The 18422-nt window shown below is 35.3% G+C and overlaps 1 protein-coding gene across 5 annotated transcripts in view; it reads left to right on the plus strand.

Annotated features, from left to right (window-relative positions):
* c7h11orf16 (chromosome 7 C11orf16 homolog) overlaps positions 1-18422 on the plus strand; it is a 117613-nt gene that overhangs the window by 26950 nt on the left and 72241 nt on the right. The window contains exon 4 of one of the 5 annotated variants that reach the window (XM_067390252.1): positions 10335-10462. The exons of 3 other annotated variants lie outside the window; for them this stretch is intronic. The gene's annotated coding sequence lies outside the window, so the exon portion shown is untranslated. Of the gene's footprint in view, positions 1-3675; positions 3729-10334; positions 10463-18422 lie in introns of those variants that run through there. One more of the 5 variants, XM_067390257.1, reaches the window with a different exon arrangement.

Here is an 18422-nt window from a genome sequence, read left to right on the forward strand (position 1 = left end):
AGATCAGACATTGAAAAGGGGGCCCACACTTTTCATATCCATCATATGGATTCTGGGCTCTTTTGGCTTGGGGCACTAAGAAACCATTGAGTAACACCGTAGTGGGGCCCTATAACGACCCACCAAATAACACCATATCAACCATTTATCAATACCCAAGTGACCACTCAACATTGGCACCGGCAAGCACCACTCACATTTACTACAGAAGTAATATTTACTTAGATTTTGTGGTTTGAAAATACACATGTACTGTACACTACCTTTCAAAACTTTAAGGTCAGATACACACACCTTAAAAAAATCTTTCCATCCACAAACTTTTAAACAGTATAGTGCACTTATTTTTATTTTTTTATTTTTTTATATAGTGTACTTATTTTATAGTTCTTATTGGTTATCTGGCTCACTGTACAGGTCTGTTTAGTGATGATGATGATGATATTGCTTTGTTGTAAATAATTATTGACTTAGAAGTCACCATAATGGTTAAGTGTATGTGAACTTAGTTCATATTAAATAATCTAAAATAACATAATAAACCTGTGTCCAGCCTCATTAAGGCTGTTACCATGTTTTTCATATATTAGCCAATTAAATACAATAAAAACAATAATTTACAACACTGAGTTATGTCTACTTGCAAGTATTTAAAAATGTATAAGTTAATTCATTGAAGACCATTGGGTAAACTTGCAAGTTTTAAGATGTGAAATTTTTGTGAGGCTATTAATTTACTCATATGCACATAAGTATAAGCATCTTATTAGAGTTTACAGTGTACTGCAAAGTCTTACATTCATTAGAACGCTTGCGGTTAAACGGCATGTCATGTGACCTGCTCTCAAAGTACCATAATATATTTTCCATTGCCTGAATGAATGATTCCTGCAGTGAATGATTATATGAGTGATGGCACATGCTCTTCTTTATGTAATCTTAACATTGTAGCCAGACTTCGTTTTGGTAATCAGGACACAGTAATCCAGAGATTTTTACTTGGCTAACCAGAGCACACAGTCTATTTTGTTTTTGGGGCAACTTCTTGTAGGTTATGTGGAGTTTAGTTCTTGTTATCTGCTTTGTGGTATTAGTAGATGTCTAAGTTTGCCCAGTGTGCATCACACTATATAACCTTTTATTTTCCTTACGTAATCTTTATACTAAAGAATCTTTAGATAAAATGAAAAAGCTCAGGAATCACTTCATTTTCAGGCTGCTTTTTTCGATTATAGGTTTACCACACACGCTGTTTTTTATCTTATTACCATCAGTACACATTCAAGGGGAAGTTACAACAGGATTCTATCAATATCAGATATGTAGTTTTTCCTTTCAATTAATTGACTTAAAATATTTTTGAAGATGAATTGTTAAATCCTGTAACAGTGAGTGTTCAGGAAGTAATCTGAGACAGCATTCTGAACATTTAGGGTTATTTTGGGGTTACTTGTTATGTGTTCCAATCTACACAACTATAATGACAAAATGGTAACACTTTACAAAACGGTTGCATTAACTACGCATTTACCAATGTTAATTCATTTTAATTTTTACATTTACTAATACATTATTAGAATCAAAGGTTGTACCTAATGTTAATGCATCTGAGATAACATGAACTAACAATGAACAATGGAATTTTTATTAACTAACATTGAGGGTGAGTATTTGATGATAATTTTTTTACATTTTTGGCTGAACTAACCCTTTTAATGTTTTTACAAACTGTTAGAAATGACCAGTGGCGGCTGGTGCAAAAATCTTTTGGTGGGGCGCATTTTTTTTTTTTTTTTTTAATATATAAATGCAGGAATGAATAGGCTAATTGTTAAATAATTATTTAACAAGTGATATAATCATGTATCATTATTGATTATCTAAAAAGTGGAAAATTCAATATTTAAAGCATGCCATAGGGCTGGGATCTAAAAATATATATCTGTATTTAATTTTTTTTTTTTTTTTAAATTCACATTCTGCCCAAGATTGTCCTAGAAACAATGTTCATATTAAAGGCTATAAAAACCAAACATGAATGTAACTGTGTACTATATGATATATTATGTGCAAAAAAGGGGGTCAAATCACATTAGGCCTAGGCTATATTCTAATATTCTAACTTTACAACCTAAAAACAAAATGTTTTTTAAAGCAGAAGTTAAATACACTAAACTAAAAATGAAAATAAATAAAAACAATAGAACAGACTAATTATTATGTTGATTACCCTATTAACAGTCACTTTACACAGTTACTGCTATTGTACAAATACACTGTTGTATTTTAGAAATTCTACATATGGCATAATTATGTTCGCCAACAAAAACAAATTTTCAACAACAAATATTTTTAGCAAAATGTATTTTACTCAGATTGAACTCCGTCTGTTTGGCGCGCATACTCGCGGTGGCGCTCGTTCACGGAAGTTTGTGCTTGCTGAAGGCTCGTCCACGCCTGGCTGCAAAATGGAAATATTTTCTCGACTTTCTAACATTTGCAGATGGAGAATATACCTGGGAAATGTAAACATGCACTGAGGAAATTATTGGATGTCACTTCAGCTTAAAAAAATATTATTAATAGTGGTATGTTTGTTTTCACCTATCGCCGCACAAGTTAAGGTTACGTATGATGACGAAAGCACGTTAGTGCTAGCCCTCCCGGAACCCACAGAGATTGCATTGCAGTGCCTGCAGTTCGAAAACAAAGTTCTTTGAATGGAAGTCTATGGGAGCACTCGGGGCAAATCTCGACCAGGCTGAAATCGCCCAAAAAGAGGCGGTACTCCACAGAGCGTGACTCGACGCTGATTGGACTATATCCAGAGCATGATCCAGAGGCAGAACCTGGGCAGAATAAACAGCCTAGCAGTGACAGCTAGCGTAACTCTGTGGTTGAATGTGATTGAAAAATCCGTCCCTTTCTCACTTTGGTGGTGCGTTGCCCAATTGCCCTAATGAAGAAACCGCCCCTCGAAATGACCATCATCCCTACTAATGTTTTAATATTATAAATCATCGTGTTTTTATTCAATATCCAATTAATACCAGCAGGACTTATGCCATAAAATATTGTCAGTAAAAACACTGTTGGTAAATTGTTATGGGACAGGACAGTTCGGTATAAATTGTTGTCAATGAAACCTCATCTATGAAAAGGGCAGCATATATGTTGTGAGCAGGATTTGCTGAGGTTATATGAGATGGGATTCCAGTAATTTGTTTTTTCCTTGTAGTTTAAAATAAGCTTCCTGAGAACATATAAGCACTGTACACACACGTGTATAATGTTTAAACAAGTGTTACATGTTTCCTGGAGCTACACCAACTTTATCAGGCATTCAGTCAAATACAGTGACACTGCATACATGTGCGTCAGATCTTTAAGGATTTCAGCAACACATTTAGAATGTAAAGCTATATGTGCTTGATTAGTTAGCACAGGTAGTTATAATTTCAAATATATATATATATATATATATATATATATATATATATATATATTTTTTTTTATTTTTCGGAATGTGAAAAATTTCACCATTATATGATCAGCCATAGAAATCTGTGTTCATACATTCCTAACTTCTGACTATGAAATATGAATTAGACCCCACAGAGAACACCTGACCATCCATCTGCAAAGGGGCCACGCTGGACGTGCCGCACGGTCCAGGGACAGCTTCATCAGAGCTTCTCAGCAAAACAGATGGAGATCTGCTGAATTAAGTATGGTAAAAAAAAAAAAAAAACACCCTCAGCTCTGATCTATTGCCCCTGTCAATCCAACACATTTCTAAAACGAACACACTAAGTGATCAGATAATACCTGGTGTGTTTACCTCTCATCTTGAATTCATAAGTACCCCCGCTACGGTTCATTCGTCCATAAAATGTTGGATTAAAATGGTAATGGGCTGTTGCCAATATAGATTCTTGTTTGTTGAAAACATAAATGATTGATGCTTGGCTTGGCCTGCGTTAGGCACCAGGGGGTGGTTTAAAACACACTTGCTCTGTGAAGATGAGACAGGAATTATTTTTAGCACTTCATAATCTGCTTTGTGTTAACTGTCCCTTTACTATTCCTCATTCTTAATCTGTGACCGCATTCCCTGTTCACATCTTGATTTAATCCAATTCTGCCCTTTATTTATGATCCGTGACTGAATTCGCTCCTCCAGATGAATTTTGACTCAGCACTTCAGAATTTCTGCCTGTTTATTTAGCACACGTAAACCACGGTCACTCTGGGATTAAGTTTGTTTTTTAGTGTCAAAAGGTCACGCTGTTTACGTGTCTGCAAAATAAGAATTATTCAAAACAGGTTTTTTTAAATCAGATCCTGATTTTTAAACCTGATGCTGATTTTTTTGATGTAACAATGAAAGAATAGCTAAATGAAGCTTGAGGTTGTGCAAACATTCGATCACGTTTTAGTGTTGGAAAGCCTCACCGTATAATGAAAGTATTTAATATGAATATAAACAACACTGGACCTTTTATACAACCAACTGACCTTTATTGTATGTACAAAAGAAAAAAATCTTTTTCAAAAAATGTATTCCAAACAAGTTTGGAATGACATAAGGGTGAATGGTAAGGGTAAATGACTGTAAAATGTGTTTTGAGACTATGAATTTGCACTCATTGTTAATTTTACTAAAATATGGACATTTAATTGGAAAACATTTGTGGTTCTCCCTTCATCCATCGTCAAATCCGACAGGCTTTGAAACCCTGAAACTCTTGAGTTTATAGAGTCAGGTGGGGTCATCTTGTAATTAAAAAGCTGCATTGCACATGTACGTCTGAAATGCAAAACATGTGCTTAGTGGCTATTTTTCAGTCATTACACTAATATGCTATGATTGCTTTGAAATGCAACGTAGCAGTAGATGCATCTTGTTTATCCCCCAGATATGATTTGGCTGAAATGAGACAGCAGATACTGTTAGAACATGTGTGTCCAATCAGAATTACCTCGTGTGCATGGAATGTGTGGCATTTATAGTGACTCTGGTGTCAGAAGTCAAATGAATGGCAAGCTGCAGCACAGAATGTATTTAACTCTTAAAGACTCTTTTTTTCAGATGCATGAAATACAGTTGTTTTTGTCATTTTCTGATTCATTCTTAGATGAATATTCTGTGTTCAACGCAAGTCAACGGACAGCACTTGTGGCATGTTGATTACCACAAAAAATTGATTTGGACTCCTTTTCTTTAAATAATCCAAAAACATCTGGGTTACAATGGAAGTGAGTGTGACCAATCCATAAACTTTAAAATACTTTTTCAATAGTATATCCACAAGATGTTAATAAATAATATGCAATAACAAGTCACTTACTAACTTATTCTGTGTAAGGTTATTTCCAAAATTATAACTTAGGCTACTTGCCATGGCAACATAACACCATAAACCCTAAAATGACTGTAGGCCTAATTAATCTATGAGTTTACCGCTCGAATAATGCACAAGTTTTAACAGAATAATTAAAATCCTTCTGTAGTCAGTAATTTTATCCCTTAAAACTCTTTTTTGATCACCAAAATTACATATTTAAAAGTTTTTATTAGTGCCTTAAAGTAGCTTGAATGTAATACGTTTTTGCCTCATTTAATATACAGGGATCTATGAATATGATAATTAGCCCCGCCTCCACACTCGCACGACCTCAGACGAGATCCACTCTGACAACTTACTGAGGTAAACGCTGCACAATGGTATCGCATTTTACAACGTCGGACATATAACGACAGTTAATATGATTAGCCTTTTGCTTGACAACGTTATCAAACAGCTAATATGGTGCGTTCAAGTCCTCCTGGGAAGTTCGTATTTATGAACTAGTTCAAGTCACTTTCGTCGGAGTATGATGGCGGTGTGCCTTCTCTAAATTAATTACACAAAATAACAACACTTCTGCTTCTAGAAAATGTAGAGCAAAGAATGTGCATTAGTTTTATGTTGCTTTTTTATGTTTTTTAATTTATTTATGAAGCCATTGTAAACTTTATTGTTACATATTACATTTTTATATTGTGATGCTATCGTATTTTTTGCTGGGAATCAGTTTACTTCGTTGTAAATAGAAAAGCTTGACAATGTCACTGCTAAATACCTGTAAGTTTTTTTGGTATTTCGCCATGTTTCTGACTGAGATGCCCCCAACTCGTATAGATCGGAGCTTAAAGAAAATTACAAGCTTCCCACACGTCGGTTCTGCTTGTAAATACGATCTTTCCGACATGACTTGAACACACCAATAATGTGTTGCTAATGTTACACAAACCATGTTCCCCTTCGCGAGTCAGAAAGCTGCCTACACAAACGCTTTGAACAACTCAGAACATCGGTGGAGAAAGGCATATAGTTCATCATAACATCATAATATGCATCATACACCCGCTATATTGCTAAATCTACACATGATTTTTCATATCAATAGAAAAATATACGGGGATAACCTTCTTTTGGGACTCCCTTGCGCGGTCAGTTAATGATATGCTAAAGCCAGCCAGCACGTTGATGTGATTGGCTAAGGTAGTTTGTGACGTAAGAAAACCAGCGATTTCAAACTGCGGGTTTGAGACTGTCTTTGGTTTACTGCAGTTTTAAAGAGAAAATACTCAACAATGGTGTTGACTTATGAATTTGCACATGGTTTGTCTTAAAGCACCAGATAGATATATAAACAACATTAAAAACGTGACTTTAATGAAAGTGCCTTTATCAAATTCTAAGCTTTAAATACAGTTTAAATATTCCAAAATTTGGTTACATTCACATCTTTGCTTTTTGCTCCTTTGTTTTAAGAAACAAATCATGTTTATTTTTTATGACACACAAAATTATGCCACAAGAACTATCAATTGGGCTAAACTTGTATTGAACCTATGAACACTTTTAACATGGAAATATAAATGAATAGTCCGTTTTGCTTTTTTTATACTTTACTTTTTTTTAAAATAGAAAACGTCCTGACCATGTTCTCTTTTGGTGTGGAAAAAATCTTTGTGTTGACTCAACATTTTGTACTGTTTTGTTGCTGTAAATACAAGACATCCATCAGTGTCGTTGGTGGTAGAACTGCAGAGCATAAGTGGGAGCAGCCTATAGCCTGCAGCACTGAGACTGTTTCCTTATGAGCTCTGTAGGCTCGTGCCATTTTCTGACACCGTGCCAGAGATAAGCACTGCTTTATTGGAGTCAGTGCGAGGAGATGGGGGACCTCTTAACTGCTTCAGCCCTGATGTCTCCAGCCACACAAACTGTGACTACGATGTCGCTACATCATCTCTGAAGCATCTGCATTTTTGGCTTAGAGAACAAAATATTTAGATTTGTCGAGCTTTCCGAGCTTGCGAGTATATGTTTGTGAGGGATAATGCTTATTTCCTGGCATATAATACTGTCTGTGAATGGCTATTCTGTCATTATTTACAGACTTTTTGTGGAACACAAAAGAAGACATTTTGATGCAATGTAAAAAACATAATTTTCATGATTTGTTATCACAGCATTTTTTCTTTTGTCAAATCAACTTCAGTAATTAATGTGGTTCACATAACATAATATTTTGAGTTTCTGTTGATTAAACCAATCACATTCATTGTATTAACTTAAAATTTTGATTTCATGAAAATTAAAAATTTAAGGCAATCAGATAACTTACTTTTTTTTTAACAACAATGTTGGACCACATTGACTTTCGATGTCTGAACAAAAAACACAAACATTTTTCAGAATTTCTTCTTTTTTTGTGCTCCACAGAAGAAAGAAAGTTTGGAATTTTCAGTTTTGGTTAAAACATGCTGGTAACACTTTACAATAAGGTCTCATTTGTTAACATTAGTTAATGCATTAGATAACTAGAACTAAATATGAGCAATATATTTTTACAGCATTTATTAACCTTTGTTAATGTTAGTTAATAAAAATACAATACAGAGTGCAACAGTGCCTGCCCAATTTTTCAGCATCATTGGTTCTGGAAATTTTTTTTTGAGTATATTATTCGTTTATGTTAGTTCACAGTGTATTAACTAATGTTAACAGAAACAACTTTTGATTTTAAAAATGTATTAGTAAATGCAGAAATTTACATTAAGATTAATAAATGCAGAAGAAGTATTGTTTATTGTTAGTTCATACTATTGCAGTTAAAGCTGCAGTCCGCAACTTTTTTTGGTTAAAAATGATCCAAAATTAACTTTTGAACAAGTACATAACCAGCCAGTGTTCAAAACTATCTAATTATCTTGTCTCGATTCACAACAGTAAGCTTGTAATAATGTTTTATAATAAGAGCGACATGGCGGATTTCTGCGGGAAATTCAAGCATGCAGCAGTTCGTCTGTGCGTCATTATGTCACGTCCGTAAACATGGAAGGAGTCCCGTCCAGGCTAGTTGGTTTTATCATGTGGGAAGCTGCCGGTAGCGGCACATTTATAGCCTTTTCCTCAGCAGCTGAAATAATTAAACTTATCATTTTGATGGTGGATTGTAATTCAGAAAGGTCCAAATGGCAATCATCAGTTACAATAGAAGATTCAGCCTTAGACAAAAAGCAAAAGACTTGGACTGTGGAGTGGCTACATACATTGAAATCTACAGGTAACGCTAATATAAACTAAATACACAGTCACACAGTGCTGATGTTGTTAACAATAACAATTTGAGAACAATATAACATTAATAATAATTTGCACGGTTTGACGTGATCCGAACTAAGCGATCGTTAGATTTAATCACTATAGAGTGCCCCAGGGATGACGCGTTTTTTTAGGCAAAACCCGGAAGCGAGTTAGCATTTTAGGACTTCCGGTTCCAACGCCGTAAAGTCTATGAGTTTTTTGAATGGGTTTTTGCTAAATCGCCTGAAATAAGGTCTGTGGTTAACAAAGCCTCTAAATACTTTCACGTTTTGATCTATGATATAAAACACACCAGTTATAACCCACTTGTGATTTTTTTAAACTTTTACTGTGTCTTAAAATCGGCGGTTGCTAACAAATTGCTAAAAGGGACTACTTCCTTTGGTGGGGACTTTAGACGTCATCATGACAAACAGGACATTTGGACAGCATTTCTCATGAAAAACTGGATAAGTATTCATACACAGCGCAGATCATAATCAGTGAGCATGTTTTTAAATAGAGTTGTTTGAGGACCCTTGGTGGTGGTGACGTTGATCCGCGACCATGGTGTGCTGTAGTCCGTTTATAGCCTGCTGTTAGCCTTTTATATCTGACGACTTTATTTAGGCTTCAAAATCTATAAATGTTGTGTTAACTTGTAAAGATTATCTTAATGGACAAAACGTCTAAGTGTCATAACCCTTTGTTAAACACAGAGCTTATTTTCTGCGACTTTCCAAAAGTCTATGGGAAAAATGAATAGGCTTTCAGTCGAGGGAACCCGTGCGCCGCTAACTTCCGGGTTGGCCTACAAAAACGCGTCATCCCTGGGGCACTCTATTGGCAGCATGATTTATTGTAGGCCTGATGCTTTTTTTCTTCAGTTGGTCTAAATAAAAGTGGTAGACATGTTACTTACTTGTTCAGATGATATTTTCCAGTGAAAATTCTTATATTGGTCATACTTTAAAGACGTAGAATCTGTGATTCTGAAGTGCAGTTTCCACACCGGTGCGGTGACTGACAGTAAACATTAGATTCATCCGCGCTGACGAGCTGTGCCGGGGAACAACGCACGTACAGATAACTGTTCCGCATATGACTGCAATCGCATGTTTCAAACAGAGATGGCGACAAAGAGGAAAAACTGCGGACAGCAGCTTTAACTAATGTTAACAAATAGACTTTATTGTAAAGTGTTAACAGTATACCTCTAAGTTGGGTAAACTAAAATAAGACTGTATTGTAAGTAACCGCTGTATTATTTCTAATGCCAACAAATGAAGAATTTATCTGTCTCATTGTGGGGTCATGTAAATATATTTAAAAAAATAAAAAACTGCATATAATTTGCATGGACTCCCACTTTGTTTCCATGGTTACACCCTAACACTTGCACAGGCAAACAGTGACAGGAACGCAAGCTGTAACCGTAACACCTGCACACCCTAATCCCAAAACTGGAGTCATCTGTATTTGTGTGTATCATATTACCCGAGATCTCTAGATCTGGGCTGCATCATAATACAAATATCTGTGTGTTCTCAATGTAGCAACAGCAACAATAAAAACATCCTGACAAACACAGTCAGCACTAACAACTGGCTCATCTGCTTATGAATCACAATAATACAATGAAATGTGATAAATATAGCCTACTAACAGCTGTAATCGTTCCATATTTTATAGAGTCTGACTAGTAAATGGGGGTACAGCTGTGTACGACAACAGACCGACGTGGGACAGTTGGAGCATCTGACACCCCAATAGGATACCCTCTGGTTTGAATTAGACCTTCATTCCACTGGGTCCAAAGGGTATCGTAAAGACAATTTATATTTTGCCAGCAATAGTCCAGAGAATGTTATCTGTCTGTTGAGCTGTCTCTGGAAGCGTCATATTGTAGTAATGATTAAACACACTGTCATCTTCAGTTGTGCTCTTTTATGGTTATGTGGCTGGATTTTGAGTAAATATGTAGGAAGAGCTTAGAAGGATTTCTTCAACAGGTAGATGATGTTTCCTGAGACCTCTGGGGAATTTTGAAATGTTTTCAATGATGAGTTAAGAGTCATGTGAGTTAAAGCGATAAACCCTGCACGCTATGCCGTATATGTGTTGTGACTTTTCCCACTTGGCATTTGAAAAGCCATTCAAATATTGCAAAAGAGTTGCAGTCACATGACGAGATGCTTTCGAGCTGTGCTTTAGAGCACATGACGGACTAGTTTAGAACTGTCCGTATAAAAGAAGCAGGTTCATGACGATACATTAAACACTAAGAGGAAACCGTAATGTTCACGTTTGGGAATGGGAGAGTTATCAGTGGAAAAAGATAAATGTTATGTTAGTATGGGTGCCAATCATGTGCCATGTTTAGTAAGATGGAGCGGTTGTCATCCTTCTATGTTTGTTAAACATTCTCAGTGCCAGCTAATTTAATTCACAACAGTCCTCTGTAATCTCAAAAATAATTACTTCACCCCCCACGGCCCACGAGATAATTGCATTTGATTTACGTTCATTTTAAATGGAATATGAAAAACAAAACTGGAATCTAAGAACAACCGCTGTGCCTGTATGTTTTGTGTGTGTGTATTTCAGTTGGAATGTAAATGTTTGATAGAACAGAGGCCAATATGGGGACAACAGATGAGAATTGTTCTACATTATCTCTACTCTATCTCAGTGGGGTCAAAAAATAATTGGAGTTAACAAATTTTAAACAAAAGAGATGTTTAGACATAAAGTTAAGGAAAAATAGTCATGATTTTGCACTATTTTAGATCAGATTTGTGACATTGATGATGTGAACTCCTGTGATGGGAAAAATCAGATGTTCTTGCTTCCAACTGAAGTACAAGATGCTCTTTGGACCAGCATCAGATCATGCTGGAGAACATGATCATCAGGTTTTACATGAACTTATGGAGTTCATGCAGCTTGAGCATTGTATATATAGTTTTTGAAAGAATTTATTTGATCAAAAATACAGAAAAAAAAAATGTGCTGTCAAGAAACATTGGAGAAACATAGTGGAAACTGTGATAGATTTATTTCAGGATTATTTGATGAAGAACGTTTGAACAATATCAAACATAACGCTTTTCTTAAAGCCTTTAAAGCATTAAAAATGCATTTTAATGCATTAATTTTGCCTTGTAATAAACCTTTTAATGCATTGTATGGTCTCAAAAATAATTGCAACCACTGTTATAATACAGTATAATACTTTAGAAATTATAATGCATTAAAACACATGACCAACAACCAATTTCAGATGTAACAAGGAATCTACAAAAATTATAATGCACTTTAACTTTGGTAACAATTATTTATTATATAATGCATTATAACCAGTGTTGGGGAAAGTTACTTTTAAAGGTAATGCATTACAATATTGCATCACTCCCTAAAAAAGTAACTAATTGTCTCAGTTACATTTTAAAGAAAGTAATGCGTTGCTCATCTGGACTAGGCTTGGTTGTTTGTTTGTTTTTAGTAGCAAAAAATATATATATTTTTTGCAAATGTAAAGGCTGAAGGAAATGTAAATTCTCACCTGTACAGTAGAGGGCGCAGCTTAACAAACCTTTCAGCTGTGCTGCCATTCTGGAATGCAGAAGAATAGGACGCAAGAGAAGAAAGCCAAAGCCGACTAAAGGCAAGCCTTCAACCTTAGCCGAAAAAAAGCGTAACACTAGCTAATGCTGCAGTATGTGGGGAAGGAGACAAGAGGCCGTTTTTTTGTTTTTGTTTTTTTTTTTCAATGGATGTCAATGGAGGAGAGCCTTTATGTTAAATAAACAGCTTTTGTGAGAAAATATCTTATCATTTAATGAATCGACAGCCTGTCGTCTAATCTTCGACATGTTTGCTCTTAAACATTCATTTTGGATTGATCTATTTTTACACCGAAAAAAAAAATGCTGTTTTATAAAAGAGCAACTTGCACGACAGTTATGATTCAGTTTATGGCACTTCTAATTCATTTCTGTGGTATCCACAAAAAGTGATTGACTGTCGCACACAAAATCCAGTGATATCAAGGCTGTAATGTGATTGGTTATCATGGCACACGTGATCCAAGTTAGTCGTTATGCTTTCTTCAAATTTTAGATCCAGGGACCCTCATATCACCCAATAATAGTATCTCTGAGAAAGCTCAACATTCTTACTTCAGCAATAAAAACAAAAAAAATTAAACACAAATGTGATGTTTAATAAGGTCATTTTTGCTTATTGGTATGGTTGAATTGGGATCATTGAGGGTCCGCAGCAAAGACATGATTTAACATATTTGATTATTGCGTAATATTCTGAGTTTGCATTTCACTGTTTTTTATTCATTTTAAGGAATAATGAATGTATTTTTGCAAGTGAGATGAGTAAATGCATGCTAGAACTACAAGGACCATCATGTTCACACAGCGCACACAACACCTCTTCACCTTGCTCCTGTTTTTTTTCAACACAGGGACAAGAGAGGTGTCAGTCAATAAATGGTCAAATAAAATAAATTTGAAAAATATGTAAGCTCAAATATTTTGATGTAAATTTAAAAGTAATGGGTTACTTTACTAGTTATTTGAAAAAGGTAATCTGATTACATAACTCATGAGTTACTTGTAATGCGTTACCCCCAACACTGAATACCTTTATAATGCATTATAAATAAAGATTTTAAGTGTTGTGTTACTTATAAGCTCCTTTGCTTTACAATATTTCTGCTAGTTGCCATGAGATTACCATAATTACAAAAAAGTGTTGCCTTGAAACCTGTCAGATTCAAACAGGTTTCAGCACGAACAGCAATGATGTCACCGCTGATGATTCAAAGATGCTGTGTGTGGCTGAGTGGAGTGTGAATGAACAATGTGTGCCAAATATTTTAGCATGATGCATCATTATGACTAAAATCTTGGAAGTAATTAGAAGTAAACAGGAAATAAGGATGCGTTTTAGGGGCTTTTTCAGCTGTCTCCATCCAATAGTTCATAGGACATCCACTTGCTTTGCTTCTGACCCCTGCAGATATTTCCCCAAATCAGTCCAAGCTTCATTGCAACATGGAAAATAAAAGAATAAATCACATTGCCAAACTCTTTGAACCTGTGAGGCCGCAGACACATTTTTCCTATTTAGAGCCTCTCTCGAAGTCTCTCTGCATCCACGGCACAGCATCCATTCCAAGAGTGTGCACACGCCAGTGTTGCGTGTTGACTGCAACTATGTGTTCCTTGCTATTTCCTCCCATCAGACCACATGCTTTTTTTCTCCTCATTTGATTAATGCTGAGTTAATGACCCCCCATAGACCAGAGAACCAGGCAAAAAATGTTAAGCATCTTAAACCGTTGCAGCTTGTTTGCTCAAACTGTTTATGGGGCACAAGGACATGCTATAAACATAGAGTAAAGAGCAAGCGATGGAAAAGATTATGTGCGCTGTGGAATGCACCATAGAAAGTCCTTCGCTTTGTATCAGGGGAGATTTTTCATATGTTGTTGAATTATTGTTTGGCACCCCAGGATGATACGGGTGCAATGGATGCATTTTTTCATTTTTGCTGATTCTCTATTGTTTTCATGAGAATAGAATAGAATAGAATAGAATAGAATAGAATAGAATAGAAATTGAACACATGTAGGAACGTACTGTACTTTAGCAACAAGGTGCTAAATTGTATTGTAAGTTATCTTTCTGTATCTTATCATACTGAGAATATGTGGTGATCCAGAATTCCATTAGAATGTTAAAGGTGTTTATGTTAAAGATTGTGTAAGTTCTCAACAACAAGAAAATCAAGCCAGATCTGTTGGATATAGGAAAGAGTTGGGTAAGATATGTCAGTGTCGCCTCCATATACATTTCTGAGGACAATATGGTTAAGTGACTCAGAAAATGTCCATCATATACAGCTACATTATAATATATATATATATATATATATATATATATATATATATATATATATACAGCTATGGAAAAAATTAAGAGACCACTCCAAGTTCAGAAATCAATGTTAAGTGGTGTCTTAATTTTTTCCATAGCTGTATATATATATAAATATCTCACACTCGTAGCCATGCGATATAGCTGTATATCAGCACTGTTAACCATAGTTAATTATTCGGCCATAGTTAATCACAGCATGCTGTTTATACAGCCATATCACACAGCTACGAGTGTGATATTGCATTTATACAACAGTTCAAAAGCACAAGTGTATAAATAAATACAACAATGTATTGTCTTTGAAAAACCTCTTTTGTGAGGAACTACTTCTTTCCGCCATGGATTCAAATCTCAAGTTGACAGTTTAACAGTTGAGCCCAAGCTACCATAAAACATCACTTTAGAACTAGTAAGCAACTTAATACAAAAAGAATAAGAATATAGTCCCACACACAAGAGTGTTTTAAGGAAAAAAACCTCACAAATATCTTGAAATACAACATCGGTATAGCATCTTGAAGTGTGGTAACCGTAGTATAAGCAGAATAATTCACTCCGGCCCGTTGAATTCTTAGAAAATAATGCTCCGCTTCGCGTCGTGGCCGCATTACTGCCTCGGGTGTGCATTATTTTCTAAGAATTCAACGGCCCGTCGTCAATTATTCCTTACTTATGAGAGAGAGATTGACTAAATGAGTACCTGCATCTGATAGCATTTATTCTTCAGGTCGATGTCCATAATATTATATCCATTATATATATATATATATATATATATATATATATATATATATATATATATATATATATATATATATATATATATATATATATATATAAAAATCAGTTTGAATGTCCACAGAGCAACGTGACCTCTTTGTCCTTTTAAAAGTTCGACAGTGCTAAACAACTTGTTTTGACTCACTCATACAGAGAGTCTTTGCCGCCATCTAATGGCATCATAATGTAACTTTCACTGATACTATTGACAGACCCTTTCTCAATACCAAATATGGCATATAATTTATATAAAATAGTCTATATGTATAGCAGGTAATTTTTTATATAGCAGGTAAAAACTTTTTTATGTCATAGATTATGTCATTTATGTCAAAGTCTAAAAATATATATCATGAATCGGCAGTATATAAAAACATTTATTTATTCACCATTTAATTATTTGGCTAAAGATTAGCCAAGAATTATTATATGGAGCATATTTTCCAAAATGGTAGCGATGGGGTAAAGTTAATGCAATGGGTTTTTTTTTTTGTTTTTTGTTTTTTTTGAGGTTCGTCTCTAAATGCATGAAATATATTTGCAAATGCTGTTACTATTAGAAATATTATTTAAAAATTGGAAAATTGCTTGATTACATTCCTTTTGTGTCACTTGATGTCATATTTCCTTGACCTTATATATAATTTAGTTAATAGCAGACATCCTCCATCACATTTTTCTAGAGGACAGCTTATATAAAAACTAACACAGCTTACTTTTACCCTGAATAAAAACTCTATTCGTGTTGCCTTATAGATCAAGGCGAGGCACTCACTAAAGTGAAGTAATGTTTTGATCAACCCAAACCACTTTAAGAAAGGACAACTTTACAACTGACAATATCTGTTAACTGTTTAATCGAGTGTCAGAGATACTGTACAAACATGCCCTCATAATTGAACTCTGGTTCTTAAGGACTCGTTAAGGATAGCACGTACACTGGGCTGTGCTGAAAGACAACATTAAGGTTGAGGTTGTAAGGATATGTTTGATCATGTCCAGCTGAATGCTATCTTGAAAGTGTGTGTGTAAGGGGGGGGGAAGACAAAAAGTCAAACTGAAAGTTCATACTCAAGAGCATTTAAAAAGAACCATCTGTGTTTGAACCTACCCAAGGCATTGTTCTGTATTTCAGGTTTCTAAAGGCCCCCAAAATTAAGTTGAACGAACTTTGTCTCTGCCTGTTGACCACCTGTCTGCACCAAGATTCGCTCCTGTTTTTTTCCGCCCTCTAAGATCACTGCTGGATTGGTTCCTGTCATCTTGTAAATTAGCACATGTCATGTGTTTAACCGATGCTGTTTGTTGCCACAGGGCTGGATCTTTTCACTGTTTATTAGGAGCGACTGAGAGCGTGTTCATAAGACAAGTTTCATGGAAAATGCCATCGCTCAGGGCCAAAACATGAACAAAGAGTGGGAGAGGACAGGTTAATTTGGAGATCAGTAATACGAGATGAGCAGAGTGTGAGTCGGCTCAGGGAGGAGGATGAGAGGAAGCACCTGCATGTGGGTGGTGATCTCTGCGGCTTCTGTGGAGAGGGGAGGGGGAAGCGGTGAACAGCTGACAGGGTCAAGGTGAAGTTCAGAAGAAAGAGGTGTCCCTTCACCTGATTATGAGAATAGCATTCAGTTTCCCTCTGCCTATTTTTATTGAGACAAACCAAAAATAATTTCTCACACACATTTTTTTTCGGTCAATTGGAAACATTCATTATATCAGGCTAATAATAATTTAGCGTACTACTGTTAAAAAGTTTGGGTTTGGTAAGATTTATTAAAAATGTTTCTGAAAGAAGTCTCTTATGTTCCCCAAGGCTGCAAAATACAGTAAAAAAAAACAGTACTATTAACAGTAATTAAGAAATATGGTTACATTTTATTTTAAAGTGACGTATTTTTTCAGGACGTATGATGAATAAAAAGTTCAAAAGCATTTATTTTAAATGGAAAATGTCACTCCTTCTGCAGGTTATATCGTTACGCCATTAGGTGGCGACTATCGACTAGTCCTTATAACTTATTGAATCATTTACTCAAATGATGCGTTCACAAACACTAGCCTACTGATTCATTCAGAAACGATTCATTAATTCCATAGTGGTGAAAAAACAGGTTAATTGAGGAAGTAAACTGCTGAAGACGCAAGACGGCTGATTCTGATGTGGCTCTTTTGAAATGTCTTCGTTGGCAGAGCAAAAATGACAAATAGGCTACTGCCAATATTGTGTCTAAAACGTAAATAACTCACTTTTAACGACTTGTTTACTGGACTGTTGTATGAAGCAATTTCATATTTGCAAACTGTGTTATTGCTCTGTAGCCCAGCTAACAAATATATGTTATAAGAACATTTGCTAACGTTCCCGTTAGGTTTTGAAAACGTTAGCCTATTTTCTGATTTATTTATTTTTTTATGCGAACGTTAAGGTAACATTCCATTTCCTGTTAACCAAGTATTACATTTTAATTATTTAATCCAATGTTCTCTGTCCTTTTTTTTTTCTATATTTGTTGTTCTCTTTGATGATGGTTAACTGTGATCTGATTTGACCTCCTATTTGAAACCGGAACAGGTGTTTTAACATGCAAGCTAGGTTTCTGAGAGACAATATGTGCCAGTGAAATATATATATGTAATGACCCCTTAAAGACTAAATGATGACCACCCTCTCCACTCCCTTTTTCCATGTCATAATTCATCAAATTCATCCTCCTAGACTCTGTTTTATGCCCCCAGCAAACCAAACCACAACAGAGAATCTCATCTCTCTTTTACAAGCGTCAAAATTACCAGAAATAAAAGTAAATAAGTAAATGTTAGTCAGGAATGCAGAGCTTTCGTTTGGTTTACATTGTTGTTTTCAGCATTGCACGTTGAAATGTTTATCCGCTTCACACAGAAACAGGGACTTGGCCATGTGTTTCCAATATATTTTTGTGTATGTGTGAGTAACAAAGGCTCTTACACCACTTTCTGGATATAGATGGAAGACTAACACAGCATTTTGAAAGACTAAACCAATTATCAGCTCATCCCT

Source organism: Chanodichthys erythropterus, chromosome 7 (genome assembly GCF_024489055.1).
Source record: "Chanodichthys erythropterus isolate Z2021 chromosome 7, ASM2448905v1, whole genome shotgun sequence".
NCBI lineage: Eukaryota > Metazoa > Chordata > Actinopteri > Cypriniformes > Xenocyprididae > Chanodichthys > Chanodichthys erythropterus.